Here is a 6729-nt window from a genome sequence, read left to right on the forward strand (position 1 = left end):
ACGAATATCATAGAGAGCTCTCAAATTTAACGAGAATCTTTCTATCAGAAGCATGGGCACCATGTACCCATGCAAATTACGGACCAGCCTGGACAATTTGGCTTGATAGGTGCATGAGACAGGTTGTGGATCCTGTACATTCTGATGTAGCTAGTGTTCTTAATTTTTTTATCCTTCTCTTTTGATTCGGGTAAACCTTACCACTCTATTAATGTTTATCGCACAGCTGTATCAGCAAATCACGATCCCATTGATTCTTTTCTTGTGGGCAAACTTACTTTATTCTGCAGACTTTAAACACTCTCCATGCCCTATATATTAACACATGTGGGATGTTAGTCTGGTCTTCCAATTAAACGAATCATGGGTACGGCAGGCGTGCTGTGTTGTTCATAAGGAGGTGCCTCTAAACGCTGTCGGGCAGCATAGTACGTCCCTGTCGTCCACCCAGAACTAAGATAAAATTATTATTTTTTCACACTTTTTTTTTTTTTTTTTTTTATATTGTTATGTTTCATATATGAATATTTGATGTGAAATGAAAGACATGTTTCTCCTGAACAAAATGTCATATAATAAGTGTGGGTGCATTTTAATATGAAAGAGATGAATTATGGTTGAACAGACATGTGGCACAAATTCCAGGTTTTGTTTTGATCAGACGGTGTACAAGAGCCTCCGTCCTTAAGGGGTTAGACACAGGAGGCGAGTATTATCCATCATATTAGCTCACCCCCATCATTCTTTATTGTTCCGTCATTCAGCGTATAGTCTACGTTGGATGCTGATTGGCTATCGAGTGTTCCATTTCTGTTATTGATATTTTTTTTTCCTGTTATCTGTTAAGACTTTATTGTAAATGTCTTTGCTGCTGGAGTTCTGTAAGGAAAGTTAAATGCATAATACTCACCTCCTGTCTTTCATAAAAACTATATTTTCTGACGTCAAGACTAGGAAAATCTTGAATTCTACATATAACAGTTGTCTAAAAGAATGCGTCCACTCTATATATATACCTCCATGAAAATCCCCATACCATGTCTTCCTTTGCACAGGACTGTGAATGGAGTTAATGATGGCAGACACGATATGGCTAATAACAACTTCTAGAGTGGGTGGAGCAGAATTTCGTATCTCGAGGGAGTTTGTGGAACAATAGTCAGACATCAGTATTGAGTCTCTTAATTTGTGGAGGCTCTTTTTGGTCTGTCTAAAAGGAGAAATGTGTTTGGTGAAGACTCCGCTGCTTCTAAGTTCAGCCTATTAATCTCTGCCATTACAGTTTGATTTTATTTACTTTTTTATTTTAATTTTTTTGAATATATACTGCATACAGATAAAGATCCCTCAAACTTGGAGAGCCGCCTTAGTGATGAAAAACATACGTACATTTTTTCAGGATAGGGTAACCTCTTCACACAGAATATAGGGGAAAAGTGACCAAAATGTAAATAGACAGAGGGAGATACGTATAGTGGACCTTAGAGTGACCGGGCTTAACGTGTGCCCAAGATAGGCGATCATACAAAGTCAATAGAAAGTCAAGATCAAGGATGCCAGAGGTACTCAGAATACGATATAACAAGCCGGGTCCAGGATATCGAAAATCAGAATAGTTATAAAAAAATGGGTCAGAAACGAGAAAACAACTACTCAGTGCGCACTCTCAGTCTAGAATAAACCACAACAAGGAATGACTCTCAGAAAGAGGGGAGTATATATAGGTACAACGAGTGGCGTCTCCGGGATTCAAACTTAGGGGGGGCACATAAGGGGCCAGGGACAGGCGATCTTCCATGCAGGGGCAGAGCGTGTGTGCCAGGGAAGCTGCTGCACAGTGGCGGTACCAACGTAGAGAGGGCCCTGGTGCAAAAACAGTTTTGGGCCCCTGAAGACACATGCCCATCTGGTGGCCCTAACTGCACAGGCCACTCAATGGGCCCCGGTGTAACCGCAGCACCAGCACTCCCTGTAGTTCCACTGCTGCGCCTTCCTCATTACAGGCAAGACACCTTTTCACGAAAACTGGAAAACCTTTTCAGGAGATGCAAGATCATTTTCCATTGTGTAACTAAGGGCTGTAGTGTAAGCACGTGCTCATTTATAGGAGATTTTGATATTGTGTGTGTGCTGAGAGGGCCTGTAAAGTGTGTGCGTGTGTGTGCATCTAGGGGCTGCATTGTGAGTGTATGTGTATTGGGGTTGCATTGTGTGCTTATCAAGGAGCTGTAGTTATTATATATATATATATATATATATATGATTTGATGTGTAATGGATGGAGCATGTGTGTATGTGTGTGTGTGGTGTAGGTATGTGGGGAAGAAGTGTATATGTGGGTGAAGAGATTATGTGTGAGGGGTGCACTGAGTGTGTATGCAAAGGTGTATTCTGTGTTGGTGGGAGTGTACTGTATGTGGGGGTTCACTGTCTGTGAGGGTGTACTGTGTGCATGGGGTGTAGAGAGTGGGATAGGAAAGAACTTTACAATTTTGACTTTAATAATTGTTTTTTTTCCTGATCTTACCTTGCAAGGAGGGGGTGGCACAATCAGATCCGTGGTGTTTGAGAAAGCTGCCTATCCATTGGGTACAGGGGAGGTCACGAGATGAGAGGTATCTCTCTTGGAGCTCTAGCATTTACACAGACTGACCCAAACAAACCCACAGACTGACCCCCCCCACACACACACAGACTGACCCCCTACACACACAGACCCATACAAATTCACAGACTGACACATACACACAGTCTTCCCCCCATACAGACTGACCCACACACACACACACACACACAGACTGACCCCCTACACACACATCCATACAAACCCACAGACTGACCCCCCCCCACACACACACAGACTGACCCCCTACACACACAGACCCATACAAATTCACAGACTGACACATACACACAGTCTTCCCCCCATACAGACTGACCCATACACACAGTCTTCCCCCCATACAGACTGACCCATACACACACACACAGAGCCACACACACACACACACACACACACACACACACACACACACACACACACACACACACACACACACACACACACACACACACACACACACACACACACACACACACACACACACACACACACACACACACACACACACACACACACACACACACACACACACACACACACACACACACACACACACACACACACACACACACACACACACACACACACACACACACACACACACACCCATGCAAATCCACAGTCTGCCCCCCATACAGACTGACCCATACTCACACACAGTCTGCCCCCCATACAGATTGACCCATACTCACACACAGACTGACCCCCTACACACAGTCTGCCCCCCATACAGACTGACCCCCTACACATAGTCTGCCCCCTTACAGACTGACCCATACTCACACACAGACTGACCCCCTACACACAGTCTGCCCCCCATACAGACTGACCCCCTACACACAGTCTGCCCCCCATACAGACTGACCCATACTCACAGTCTGTCCCCCATACAGACTGACCCATACTCAGTCTGCCCCCCATTCAGACTGACCCATACTCACACACAGACTGACCCCCCACACAGTCTGCCCCCATACTGTCAGGGTACTCACCTGTGAGACAGACGGCCAGACGTGGCCGCTCTTGGAATTCCCAACAGGGGACTTGAACCGGGGTACTTATCTATCCTAGTCCTGCTCTCTGCCTCTGAGCCACAGCAGCTTTACCAGAGACTTCTGATTCCGGTCTTGTTCACCCTGGCTTGGCTACTACACCGGGGGCTGCACCTTGACTTGTCTGCTTCTCACCTGACTCTGATCTTCATCAGCAGGGTATTTAAACCCAGCCTCGCCCTGCACTCATTGTCAAGTCTTTGATCTGTGTTCCTGTGTCGTACCAGTGTTCCTGTTTATTCTGCTTCGTATATTTGACCTCGGCTTGTGACTACGTTTATTCTAACCTCTGGCATCCTTTGACCTCGGCTATCCCTCGACTATCCTGCTGGTTCTGCCCTTGCCTGTCCTGCGAATTTGGTACTGCATCCTGCACAGCCCCCGTGCACAGACCCACAGGTCAGGTGAATTCTTACCTGACCACCTCGGCCTGTGGCTATCTGCAAGGGTGAGCGACATATCTGCGCTACAGACTCCCAACTCAGGTAAGACCCTGACACATACAGACTGATCCATACTCACAGTCTGCCCCCCATACAGACTGACCCATACTCACAGTCTGCCCCCCATACAGACTGACCCCCTACACATAGTCTGCCCCCCTTACAGACTGACCCATACTCACACACAGACTGACCCCCTACACACAGTTTGCCCCCATACAGACTGACCCCCTACACACAGTCTGCCCCCTATACAGACTGACCCATACTCACACACAGACTGACCCCCTACACACATTCTGCCCCCCATACAGACTGACCCATACTCACAGTCTGTCCCCCATACAGACTGACCCACCCCCATACAGACTGACCCATACTCACAGTCTGTCCCCCATACAGACTGACCCATACTCAGTCTGCCCCCCAAACAGACTGACCCATACTCACACACAGACTGACCCCCCACACAGTCTGCCCCCCATACAGACTGATCCATACTCACAGTCTGCCCCCATACAGACTGACCCATACTCACAGTCTGCCCCCCATACAGACTGACCCCTACACGCAGTCTGCCCCCATACAGACTGACCCCCTACACACAGTCTGCCCCCCATACAGACTGACCCATACTCACAGTCTGCTCCACATGCAGACTGACCCATACTCACACACAGACTGACCCCCTACACACAGTCTGCCCCCCATACAGACTGACCCATACTCACAGTCTGCCCCCATACAGACTGACCCCCTACACATAGTCTGCCCCCTTACAGACTGACCCATACTCACACACAGACTGACCCCCTACACACAGTCTGCCCCCATACAGACTGACCCCCTACACACAGTCTGCCCCTATACAGACTGACCCATACTCACACACAGACTGACCCCCTACACACAGTCTGCCCCCCATACAGACTGACCCATACTCAGTCTGCCCCCATAAAGACTGACCCATACTCACACACAGACTGACCCCCCACACAGTCTGCCCCCATACAGACTGATCCATACTCACAGTTTGCCCCCCATACAGACTGACCCCCTACACGCAGTCTGCCCCCCATACAAACTGACCCCCTACACACAGTCTGCCCCCCATACAGACTGACCCATACTCACACACAGACTGATCCCCCTCACAGACAGAGTGAACTCCCCCCCCCCCCCCTTTGTGCAGAGCTGGGTTTCCTCTCCCTGTCTCTCCCCTATGCTGCTCTCTATGACCAAGGAGGAAGTTCCTTCCAGCACAGTGCCCCCTCTGGCAGCATGTGGGAACACAGCACAGTGCCCCCTCTGGCAGCATGTGGGAACACAGCACAGTGCCCCCTCTGGCAGCATGTGGGAACACAGCACAGTGCCCCCTCTGGCAGCATGTGGGGATACAGCACAGTGCGCCCTCTGGCAGCATGTGGGAACACAGCACAGTGCCCCCTCTGCCAGCATGTGGGAACACAGCACAGTGCCCCCTCTGGCAGCATGTGGGAACACTGCACAGTGCCCCCTCTGGCCGCATGTGGGAACACTGCACAGTGCCCCCTCTGGCAGCATGTGGGAACACAGCACAGTGCCCCTCTGGCAGCATGTGGGAACACAGCACAGTGCCCCCTCTGGCAGCATGTGGGAATACAGCACAGTGCCCCCTCTGGCAGCATGTGGGAACACTGCACAGTGCCCCCTCTGGCCGCATGTGGGAACACAGCACAGTGCCCCCTCTGGCAGCATGTGGGAACACAGCACAGCGCCCCCTCTGGCAGCATGTGGGAACACTGCACAGCGCCCCCTCTGGCAGCATGTGGGAACACTGCACAGAGCCCCCTTTGGCAGCATGTGGGAATACAGCACAGCGCCCCCTTTGGCAGCATGTGGGAATACAGCACAGCGCCCCCTCTGGCAGCATGTGGGAACACAGCACAGCGCCCCCTCTGGCAGCATGTGGGAACACTGCACAGTGCCCCCTCTGGCAGCATGTGGGAACACAGCACAGTGCCCCCTCTGGCAGCATGTGGGAACACAGCACAGCGCCCCCTCTGGCAGCATGTGGGAACACAGCACAGCGCCCCCTCTGGCCGCATGTGGGAACACAGCACAGTGCCCCCACTGGCAGCATGTGGGAACACAGCACAGTGCCCCTCTGGCAGCATGTGGGAACACAGCACAGTGCCCCCTCTGGCAGCATGTGGGAATACAGCACAGTGCCCCCTCTGGCAGCATGTGGAAAAGGGTGGAACACAGTTGCATAGTGACAGTGCTGCTGCAGCTTGTGCTCTCAAATTCAATTCCAATTGGTGGGGTGGAGGGGGGGGGGGGGGGGGGGCGGGAATATACCCTCTATTTTATTAAAACAAAGTTTGTGCCGTGACAGGTATACTCTAATGTAGCTGTTTTTATTACATCTGGTTATTGGCATAAAATAGGTTTGCATTTCCTAGCCCCTCTTGAAGTTCATCAGCCTCCATTTCGTTTTCACCCGAAAGCCAAGACATTTTGAATGATGTTGTGCACCAGGTCCACAAACAGATTGCAAGCTCTTCTACCTATAAATAAAAAGGAATGTTGTGATAGACAGAAATGCTGCACACAAAAGCCCTTCCTTAGT

The sequence above is a fragment of the Pelobates fuscus genome, chromosome 7 (assembly GCF_036172605.1).
Source record: "Pelobates fuscus isolate aPelFus1 chromosome 7, aPelFus1.pri, whole genome shotgun sequence".
Lineage (NCBI taxonomy): Eukaryota > Metazoa > Chordata > Amphibia > Anura > Pelobatidae > Pelobates > Pelobates fuscus.